We start from the raw sequence: 12,640 nt of genomic DNA on the forward strand, positions 1-12,640 counted from the left end.
AGTTTGCAAAGAAGCCCATGAAAAGTAAGTTTTAAAGGTAGAAAATAGGCATTCAAGTGAATAATGAAGTGGTTATTATAATCAATAGCTATTTGAAATGGGAAAGTTCTCAATTACTGTAATAAATAAATATGTAACCAGCCCTGGCTGTATGTGTGTATGCCATGTTTATGTTTTTCACTTACACTGGTTTTGTTTTTTTAATGTCACACATAAACCTCAAATACATGTAAACTGACAATGTGGATGTATTTTATCGTATATTATTTCCACACTAATCCTGAATGTTTCATTTTGCACTGATCAGCATCAGACTTCACTGAGGAAGTAAAGTTTGGGGGGTTTAAGGGGTTCATTACAAGTTGCAGGGAATGAGCATGAGGGGAGGGGGAGACAGACAGAATGTCAGGAAATGACCGGAAGGAGAGTGGACTGCATTCACAGTGGACGCAAGATTTACTGCGAGAGGGGGGAAAACGTGCTTATCTCTTCCATTAATATGATAGCCACCCACAGTGTAAAAAACACCACTAAATTACTGCTGTGCAGCTCTTTGAAAACAAAAACTTTCGTTCTGATCTATTAAGTTGAAACTAAATATCAGGTGTGCACTCAGCAATAAAGACAGAAACAAAATATCTGCACGATTAGCATAAATCCAAGCAGCTGTAAATTTTACACTGCAAACGTTTGGGCTAAGAAGGACATTTCATCATCAGCAGCAGACAGTATTCTTAGTTACACCTAAAACTGCACTCCAGACACGTAGCATGCGCGACTGTTGATAATGTAGAACTATGTTAAAATGAATATTTTATAACATTTTAAATCTAATTGGTGAAAATATGTTTCACTCAGTCTCATATTCCATAGCAATTTCATCTGGGAATTTTCACAGTAATCAGACAGATATTTCTCAACATGCACTCTGAAGACTGTTTTTATACCATAAAAGTAACTTTTTTCAATTGTTTCTTGATTACTGCGTTCAGTGAGAGTGAGCCAGGATAACATAGCCAGGATTGACAGTATTCTCCTTATATAAACAGAAAAGCAGTTAATTTACTGAAAGATTCAAGCATTACAACAAAAATATGTAAGTAAAATATACTTTGGTTTTATATTTATTCTGGTTTGGGGTATATATATTTGCCATTTTTGCCACATGCTCTCTTCACAAATGATTATGAATAATGATGAATATGTTTTATTCATTTAGGTGGAAAAACTTGTTCGGTTCACACAACAATTGTGTTTTGCATCAATTTACCAGACATTTTTACAAATGTTATAACTAGACCTTTCATCTGTTACAATGATCCCTGCCTGGGGATAGTTTAAACATTTGCAATCACACCATTTCAGTATCAGAGATGTGTAGATTCCTTGCATTAAAAAAAATGAACATTGCTCAAATACTAAAATACTAAAAAATGATTCAAATTATTAGACGAAATAAATGTGTTACAATGTGTACGTTTTCCCCCTAATAAGTCAGTACTGCACAATTTGGTTTTACTCCAAAGAAAAAGCCATTTATTTGCACTCTGGAGATATAATATAGAGAAATATAGAGAACACTGTAAACGCTTGAGCATCTGGTGAACTTACTCCCATGCTAGCGGGTTTACATTACCATCTTTAAACAAACACACACACCATTCTAATCACAGGTCTTTTCTAGTTTCTCTGGATTTGATCTCTGACTCCTCGCTTTCTTCCTCACTGCCACGCACACACATACACACACACACACACACACACACACACACACACACACACACACACACACACACACACACACACACACACACACACACACACACAGGGGTTGTCAGACTTCCAGGGGTCAAACTTAAAAACCATCAGTAGCAGCCATGCTGCTGGATCAGTTTTACTTTTCAGCCTCATGTTAACTAAGATCAGCATGACTAAGGAGAAACCTGAAGCTGCATGGGCACTCACTGATTTCTGACAAGCAGAAGAGCATATTATCACTCCAGCATGAGTTACTACTCTTTGTAAAGCACATCTGTTTGTTAATTCTATTCAATCTTTTGAAGTAGCACAATAAGCTGGACTTCTGCCACTTTTTGCTAAAATATTAGACTATAGTAATATAATTCATTTTTATGCAATAAACACGTCACATTTCATTACATTTCATCTTTTTTACATTACATTTTTTATCTTCTACATTACTTTAGCCATAAAAGATCTATGTTGACCTGTAACAATTATATGTATTCATTTATAAACAGTATTTAACTCCTTAACCTACCATGAAACTAATATGCAACTTTGAGCCAAAGACAGATACAGCAGTATTTTAAATAGAATGCAGTGAAAGTGGCTGGGGGTAAGGTGTTGCCATGTGAATGCTGACAGGAGGGTGTGCGTCTAAAAGTGAGCGTATGGCAGTTGCATTGCTTGCTGAGCATGGCCAAAGTGTCACAACCTCACAGGTCAAAATAACTGAACCAAAAAACATGGAAATAAAAAAACGGACACTACTGGCTTTCAAACCGAGATAAAGAGAAACACGGAAATGTCACCTTGGAGGGAAATGAAAAACTGAATTTAAAAGTTAAAAAACAGGCATCTGCTCACACTGATGTTTGCCAGTGTTTTCAGGTATGTATCATCACGATTCTGATACATACTCTCTACTCTCTACTCTACAGGTGGTGGTGATAGACTAATAACCGTTTCACTGACCTGACTAACAAAGACCTTTTAGTCTGGCATTGTTGAGTGCAGAAGTGACATTGTAAAGCCGTAGCTACTGCTGCCGCGATTTATGTGAAAATGCTCAGGCTGATGGAGAGCAGGGCTGCAGTTTATGTGCGAAAACAGTCACTGAAAACTAAGCAGGCATAGAAGGAAATGATCCTGCACTCTGCACAAACACACACACATACACACATGAGTTAGAGTCAGAGTGAGCTTGCCTGCAGGCCTAGAGGGACTCAAACTACAGGTATTGTACATGTTTTATTAAGAGATGGGAAACAGCTTAGTCTGTGGGGGTTATTGGGGTGTGTGTGTGAGGAGAGTAATGGTGGTCTGGCTAGACTGAGACTGAGTTCAAACACACCAACATGCAGGCACACAGACCTAGCCAAGTGTGTGTTGTGGGTGTAATGAGAGGCAGACAGACAGTTTAAAGGCCTGCAAACATTCGGGCTCAAGGTGTAACGCTAATTTATATACAGAGAGAGAGAGAGAGAGAGAGAGAGAGAGAGGCAGAGAGGGAGAGAGAGAGATACAGAGAAAGAGAAACATAGAGGGCTAGACAGATAGAAAGAGAAGGAGAGAGTGAAAGAAAAAGAGACAGAAAGAGAGAGAGAGCAGTACCTTCTGTTTGCTCTATTTGTTTATTTACCCTCTGACATCACAGGAACACCTTACTGGAAAAGCAGCTGCACATGTGAGAATCATGAAACACTGTCCCACAATGCCACACCCAAACACATCTCTCTCAAATAAATCTCTCTCCTTTACTTTCTCTCTCTCTCTTTCTTTTAGTGCACACTGTCTACATATTAACTGTGTTTTAGGGCTAAGGAGCCCTTCAGTGCTCTAACAGTCCAATTACCTCCAACCTGCAACCCCCAACGCCTCACCCCCATCAGGTGTGAGGAGTCACACCAGCTAAGAGACTTGCAGGGAAAACACACAGGTGCCTCTGTGAGAAACATGATGGAATGCTCCTCAAACACAGCCCTATTCCCTGTCATAACACAAACACCAGGACCAACACTAACACCAGCTGCCAGCACCAACACCACCCACCAGCACCAGCACCAACACTAACACCAGCACCAACACTAACACCAGCCACCAGTACCAGGACCAACATTAACACCAGCTGCCAGCACCAACACTAACACCAGCACCAACACTAATACCAGCCACCAGTACCAGGACCAACACTAACACCAGCTGCCAGCACCAACACTAACACCAGCACCAACACTAATACCAGCCACCAGTACCAGGACCAACACTAACACCAGCTGCCAGCACCAACACTAACACCAGCACCAACACTAATACCAGCCACCAGCACAAACACTAACACCAGCCACCAGGACCAACACTAACACCAGCTGCCAGCACCAACACTAACACCAGCACCAGCACTAACACCAGCCACAAGCACCAACACTAACACCAGCCACCAGCACCAACACTAACACCAGCCACCAGCATCAACACTAACACCAGCACCAACACTAATACCAGCCACCAGCACAAACACTAACACCAGCCACCAGCACCAGGACCAACACTAACACCAGCTGCCAGCACCAACACTAACACCAGCACCAGCACTAACACCAGCCACAAGCACCAACACTAACACCAGCCACCAGCACCAACACTAACACCAGCCACCAGCATCAACACTAACACCAGCCACCAGCACCAGCACCAACACTAACACCAGCACCAACACTAACACCAGCCACCAGCACCAACATTAACACCAGCTACCAACACCAGCACCAACATTAACACCAGCCACCAACATGAGCACCAACACAGCACCAACATCATTCACATCACCAGCCACCAGCACTAACAGCCCCAACACCAGTACTAGCACCAGTACTAGATAGATAGATAGATAGATAGATAGATAGATAGATAGATAGATAGATAGATAGATAGATAGATAGATAGATAGATAGATAGATAGATATAAAAAACTTATAGAGAGACACATTTCTCACTTTTAATTTGACCTATAAGCAGTAAAGTGCAATACATGACGAGATTGTTCCTGAACACACAGATTCCTCTGGAAAAGCTAAGAATTCCTCTTAACTCTCATCAAACTGTCAGTTGACAGGCGACATCTTAGTGTTTGTTATGAGTATCTGGTATGAGTTGATCAGACAGCAGTGCTGCTGGAGTTTTTAAACACTGTGTCCACCCACTGTCAAGTCAACTCTATTAAACACTATTACCTTGTCGGCCCACCTTGTAGATGCAAAATCAGAGATGATAGCTCATTTGTTGCTGCACAGTTTGTATTGGTCATCCTCTGGTCCTTCATAAGTGGTCACAGGACACTGCTGGCTAGATAATTTGTGGGTGGTGGACTATTCTCAGTCCATCAGTGACACTACAGCAGCAAAAACTCCAGCAGCACTGCTGCGTCTGATCTACTTCTGCCAGTGCAACCCATACTAACACACCACCATCACATCAGGCTGACAATGATCCACTACCAAAGAATACCTACTCTGTGCTGTGGTGGTCCTGTGAGGGTCCTGACCAGTTGAAAGAGGGCAAACAAAATGTACAGAGAAACAAATGGACTACAATCTGTAAACTACAAAGTGCAGCTATATGGTAAGTGGAGCTCATAAAATAGACAATAACTGTAGATACAAGGCAGTACCTAATAAAGTGATCACTGAGTATCAGTGTGGCATAGATGGGAGATCTTTGACTCAAGCTTTGGTCTTTTGGCCAAAATACTAGCACTGTAGTTAAAAAAACAAGCAATACCTGTTGCTATGCTAAAAAAAATCAGGCCTTTGCTAGCATGAGTTATCACTAACACTATAGGTGTTGGTTGACTGCTTTAGTACTGCGGTGGGGAGGGCCAGAGAAAATCACGCTGTGTTAAGAGCTGGCCACAGTAAGAGCTCTTATCTCTCATCTGTGTGTGGGTGTGCATCTCAGTGTGTGTGAGTAACAGTGCTGGATTTGGCTCTGTAAAGAAAGGGCCTGCGGTAGTTTTCAAACCTAAACCACATTGTGGAAACGTTTTGCTCAATTCTTGGTTCAGGGTTACTAAGAGGTGGTAGGTCAAGGGGGCGCACAAAGACACAGCTGTAACTGGAACTTTACACCTTACTGAGCCTAGGCTGGAGAGTGTGCATGTGTATATATGTGTATCAGTGACTGAATTTAGTTATTAGAATTAGTAATCGCATGTACTGCCAATCAAAAGTATGGGGACATATTGCCTCTTTTCAAAATTGTATTTCAGCCTGCATTCTTTTCAGGGAGACTTTCAGTTTTTCAAAGAAATCTCCATTTTTCTTCACCTCCAAAGTTCAGTCTTAGATGTTGGTTGCATTTTCTGCACATTCAGTGATGCTGAGGTCTGGACTCTAGGGTGGACAGTCCATTGTTCAGAGAACAACTTCTTTGATTTGTATTTCTTTTTCTCAGTAACGGCTTCTTGACAGCTACAGCCTCTTGATTTTCTCTTCTCTCAAAGATTAAAGCTTTTAGTTCTGTTTATCTGATGGTGACAGTTTGATGGTCATTCAGGCTTTGGGGTCTCAATGCAAGTCTAATAGCTGTCAGTACCTTTCAACAATATTTTTAACTCCTGTTTTTTCACTCATTTTCCTAGGATGTTCCTCTTCCTAATGCAAGTGATTTATTGTATATTTAATTTCCTCAGGGGGTTCACTGACTGCACAGTACTGTATGTGCAATACATATTTAATGTACTACTATTATAACCGTCTCCAAATTGGCACATTTTTAGATTTAATGTTACATTATATGATATAACAAGATTACATCTAAAGTCCGTTTGTCATTACGTATAATTTTGTCAGTTTCGCATAATGTAAAAAGTACCTATAGTTTCTAAATGGTGTAAAAAGGCACATGTTTTTAAATGGTGTAAAAAATATATAATATATGTATGTATGTTTCTAACATACATCAGTAATATGGATACTGCTACAGCCTTGGGTTATAAAGACAGCATATACCATTGATTCAGTGAGGAATGATAAGGCATTGATGAAGCTATTATTACGGCAAGCAGATGAAAAAAAAAAGCTCAACAGCAAGTCTCACTAGATTTCCTGCTTCTGGTTCAGGGCATTTTAGAAATATAGGATGTTGAAAGAATTCCTGGTGCGAGTCACCCTCACAGTCAAAAACAGGAAAGCATTGCCAACACTTCAGTGCAGAACAGCTGAACACAATGGCTAAAGCAGAGAGCTTACACACACACACACACACACACATACACACACACACCACACAATCTGTGCTCATATCCTGGGGAAGTGCCAGAACAGGAGCAGCATACATGTGTGTATGTGTGTGTGTGTGTGTGTGAATGTGTGTGTGCGTGTGTGTGTGTGTGTGTGTGTGTGTGTGTGTGTGTGTGTGTGTGTGTGTGTGTGTGTGTAATGTCAGTGCAGAGAGGGAGACTTCATGACTTTGCATGATAACAGCACATTTAAATGTGTTTATGTTGTGCTGGTATATGAAGTTTACTTTTATAGTAAAGGCCACAGCAATCATTACTTATTAGTGATAGTAATTGAGAAGGTAGTCATCCATAAAAAGCTAGACTAAAACAAAAAAAAAAGTTTGAAAGCAACATCAACTCCAGTCCATTTGACTCCTCACAATCTGCTAACTTCACTTAGCTTAGTAGGGAACGACATTACCGTACCATGCAATATTCAGAGACCACCCCTCATTTATTTGATTTCCAGTCAAAACAGGCTTTAAGAGATTCATTTTTAATCTGAATACAAAATCAATAATTTCAGTATTTTATGTCCACCATCTACCTTTCTTATGTCTTCCACTTGAAGACTTGCATTCAGTTTTTCATGTAAATCTGCAGGGATAGTTTTTCGACACCTAAGTTCGACATCTTCTTCTAAGTTCACTCTTAGAAGTTGATTGCATTTTTTGCTTCTCACAGTCTGAACAATAAATAATCCCAAACACATTCAGTGATGTTGACATCTGAGCTTTGAAGTGGCCAACCTATTGTTCTGAGAACACCAGCAGCTTCTTTGTGTGATTTGCAAATTTTCTTCTTTTTTGTCTATTTTCTTTTCACAGTGCTTGACAGCTGCACATCCTTTCAGATCCAGTGTTGAGTTGTTTTCTCACAGTAGAAGGATGGATTTTTTCAAATCTGAACCAAGAATGGAGCTTGATTTTCTCCTGTTCATCAAAGATGAAAGCTTTAAGTGCTGTTTATCTGATGGTGATAGTTTTGGTGGTCCAACACGTTTTGCATGGTTGCTAGGAGTCCCATTTTGAACTCTAGTTTTGTAAACTCTTGTGGTTTTATCTCTTTCTTATGCAAGTGGGTTACCTTATATCTCATCTCCTACAAAACATCTCTTTTTTGGACTGGACATTACATAAAGTAAGGGTGGTCTCTCTCTTTAAGACTTCTGCACATAAATGTTTATGAAACAGGGAGGGGGAGAAACAGAGAGAGAGAGAGACAAAGAGACAGAGACAATTAGGGAAAATGTAAGGCTAGAACAGTGGCAGCTAGAGGGCAGTCATGCTTGAGGGCCGTGGAGAGAAGGAGTGTAGAAGAGAGGAAAAGAAGAGGAAAAGTTGAGCGCACACCTCCCTTACTGCCTTACTTCCCCTCAACCTGCTCACAGTTTCACACTCCCCCGCCCACCAGTGGCAGGTGCTGTCTCCATATGAGAATGCTAAAAACTACTGTAATCAGCTTCATTTGATCATATTACACAAGTGCATCTGAAACTCTAAACAAGCTGTTCACAAATAGTTGACAAAAAGTCTAGCAGATGTTTAACAATGCAAGGCTGAATGTGGGTTTGGACAAACAAAAGAATTCTTAAACATTCTGCTTTTCAGGAAAACAATAATATCGGTTTGAAATATCACATGTTCAATGCTGCTAATTGTTATATAATTCCAATATCATTGTGCATTCCTAATATTTATTTAAACATAATAACATCAATTACAGTTATGGAAAGAACTACATTTACATTTTATTTACAAGACTGCATGCACAATGGTGACGTTTGCATCCAATTCAAATCACAATATCTCATAGTTATGCACACAAATGTGGTCTTAGTTGAAGACTTAACATCTACACTTTCTAAAGATTTTCTTTGAATTAGTTTCAAGTGAGAAATAATATAAAATTTTATCATGCTTTTAAACTGTGACCTCTCAGGGTTAATGTCAGTGAATATCTTACAGTGTAATCCAATTTGTTGATCTCTTTATCAGGATGTTTTGACAGTTTGTTTGAAAACGTGCAAAATACGCAGCCATGCATGGCAAAGAGAGACCCCAAGTTGTGTATTTTAACTCAACTGAGTCTTCTTTACACCTTCCTTGGTGATGGCCCCCACCCTTCTTCCCTCACTGCATACATGTGCACACACACACACACACACACACACACACACACACACACAAACACACACACACACACACACACACACACACACACACACACACACACACACACACACATGTGTGTGTGTCCATTCATTACACCTTATCTAGTGCAGGACTAACCTGCAACTCTGCCACAGGATATCCTGCTGCCTTCATTACACTGGCAGGAGCCATTAGTCTACATCTCAAACACACACACACACACACACAACTCCTTCAGGCTGCTTTGGCCCAGACACACACCAGTCACACTTGCAACAAAGCAGGCATCAAAGCCGAAGGCCCAATTTTTGTGAAAATTTTTGGGAAAAACGAGGTGAGAAAGATCAACGGATGAATATTCAGGGTCACAGACAGAAATAGAATGGTAAAAAAATTCTAGAAAAGACAAGTGAATGGAATGGAAGAGGAAGTCTCACTTGTTTTGCGGTTGTAAACATATAATGGCCTGGAGATAAGGTTCTGAAATGAAGACACAGGTCATGAGGGGCTCAAAGAGTAGGAGAATTAGGACTTCATGATGTATCCTATTTAATGTCATTGCCATTTAAGCTTCAGTGATAAACACACTGCAAAGAGCAGCTGAGAGCAGCTGATTCATAAAGTCTGAAAATTAGGTATAGACTAATATTAAATGTCACTCATATTAAATTATTACATTTTCAGTAAGTACACTGAAGTGAATTAGCTAAGCTGATTGTTTCTGCTGATATTTAATTTACTTGGAAAATGTGTACATCATTTTACATGAATAAAACATTGTATCAAAGCACGTATTGATAAAAGTAACCTAAAAGTTACTTTTATCACACAATTGTAAAATAGGTAACATTTCTTCATTATGTACACATGTAAATCAAGGAAATTTAATATATCACCTTTATAGTAGTTCCAGTATAATTTAGAAATCCAAGAGGATTAATTGCAGAATCAATCCTGAAAGCTACTGTATATACATGAACTGTAAATATATATGAAGGATGAACTAAATATCTTTTATATGTCAGTTGGTTATTCTTTTCAAAAATGGGTTACAGCCAAAATTGTTACAAATGGATGTAAAGTATTTTGGCATGAAACTCATCTGTGAATATATTTTGTATGTGAATATATGTGAACAACCAAAAACAACTGTGGTATTCTTAGCTATTAGCCAGAGTGCTGCTAGGCCACGTACTGAAAACAACAGACCATGCATTTTCACAATGTGTACTTGCTGCACTTTCAGTTGCAGTTAAAGCCTTTACTTATAACGTCTTATATCGTCACCATAACATCCAACCCTTTGAATTTTTTGTCTGTCATGCAGCACTTTTGCTTTGCATTGAATTTACTTGATTAAAATGTGTATGATAGAATGTTCGTTAATCGCAATACTGAAACTGCAGAAGGCCCCAGTATGCAAATGAGCCTTTAACCACACTGAATATGTGTTAGTCTAAATTAACTTAATTTAAATGTGAACACCATAAAATATACCAACATAACTTTGTCTTTTTTTTCTCTTTTTTTTTTTTGCATTATCAGTGTGAGTGTGTGTGTATGTGCACGTGTATGTGTGTTTCCGGCTGGAGGGCAAACTCAGGACTGTCCAATAAAGAGGGTGAGCAAGAACAGGAGCGTCCCCTGGCCCCGTCTCTGACAGATGGGACCCTGTCGAGACTGTCCAACTCAGAGAGGGAGGAGAGTGTGTGTGTGTGTGTGTGTGTGTGTGTGTGTGTGTGTGGGTGTGCGTGGAGTCAGGAGGACCTGCCAATAACACTGATCTCTCAGCAATTCTGCCTGACAGCTTTTGTCTGTTATAAAGATTATGCTGGGAGACAGTGGAGGAAAGAGAGGGAGAGACAGAGAGAGAAGGCCAGAGAGAAAGAGAGAGGGCCATTAATCATATTTTATTAACTTCACTGGGCTCGGCTGGAGGGAGGACGATGTGGGGAAGAGGCCCAGAGAAGAGAATGAGGTGTGTGTGTGTGTGTTTGTTTGCGTTTTTTGTGTGACCATGCTGTAATTCTTACCCCCCCTTCCTTGCCCTCCCCTTATAAAATCAACCCCAGACAAGTATCAATAAAAGCCAGGCCACTGTTGCAGTCTGGGATTGGAGCGTAACCACAAAAAGAAAAAAAAAATCACTGTCAAGCCGGCCTGCGGCCAGCAGCTTTACTCATCAACAAGTTAGCCAAGCTGTCACAGCTTCATCTGGACACTCAGAGACAGGATATGAAAGTGCAAAAAACTTTGTTTAGCTGCTTCAAAGCACAAGAATGTCTGTTGATTCAGCTGCAATCCACTCTGTTCTAGAGTCTAGAATTTCAGGTAGGGACGGGTGTCTATAAAATTCTATTGATATTACTACTATTACTGATACTGCTTATCGATACTGTACATCCCTAATCTTACATGACGAAGGTGATACTAGTGTTTAAATCTGAGTGACTGCAGATTAACAAGATAAACTGGGGCAAAATCACTGTAATTCATGGCCCCCAGTGCCTTATCCATTTTAGAACATGATGACAAAAAATAAAACGATAAAGTGCACCAATGTTGGGCCCAGTGCAGAGCAGATCAATGACAGATCTGTCCATCTGTCCAGGTCCAGAGAAGATCTATAACAGATCTAACCAAACACATCAAACATTAAGGAGATAAATGTGTGCCAGTACAAAGTGATGCATGCAAGCCCTTTTATGTTTACTGTAGCCTTTTATAGCAGAGCATCGTACATAAACTGTAGTTTCACTTAGATTTTTTTTTTGCTACCCACTATAGAGGCATGTACAAAATAATGGGTTTAGTGGTTCAATAAATTAGTTATTATTACTAACAATTGCAATAAACACTTCTTATGCATCATTTACCATGCCAAATAATAAAAAAATTATTATCAAATTATTATCAACTTATTATCGAAACATTTCCATTTTTGTTATTTATATGTATATTTGTATTAACAAAGGCTTTGAATGTGACTTTTAGAATATGATTCACAGTCTAACATTCTATTTATTTTAAACAGGAATTTCAATATGTTACTTCAATGCGTTATCCCAGCTTCATATGGCTGCTCTAGTTGCATTTTATACAGCTGCCCAGGAGATGGTAGTGTTTATAATTCCCACACACACACACACACACACACACACATATATATATATATATATATATATATATATATATATATATATATATATATATATATATACACATATAGGGAACTTTACTATAATTGTTTTAATATAGGTATTTGTAGCATTCAGTGGGGTGTGTTCATTACCATGCATTCTATCACTCATTACAGCTAATGAGAACATCTGGTAAGTCTCTCTCTATACTCACACACACACTGGTGCTGGTGGTTTAATCAGGTGTTTGGAGCTGGTGTGGGAAAGGCAGGGACTTTGGGGTGGGGGGTGTCACTTCAGGAGCAGATGAAGGGTACCTGGTG

At 39.5% G+C, this 12,640-nt stretch overlaps 1 protein-coding gene across 7 annotated transcripts in view; it reads right to left on the bottom strand.

Annotated features, from left to right (window-relative positions):
* Positions 1 to 12,640, bottom strand: part of prdm16 (PR domain containing 16) — a 234,939-nt gene that overhangs the window by 31,505 nt on the left and 190,794 nt on the right. The window lies entirely within an intron of this gene.

The sequence above is a fragment of the Pygocentrus nattereri genome, chromosome 29 (assembly GCF_015220715.1).
Source record: "Pygocentrus nattereri isolate fPygNat1 chromosome 29, fPygNat1.pri, whole genome shotgun sequence".
Classification (NCBI taxonomy): Eukaryota; Metazoa; Chordata; class Actinopteri; order Characiformes; family Serrasalmidae; genus Pygocentrus; species Pygocentrus nattereri.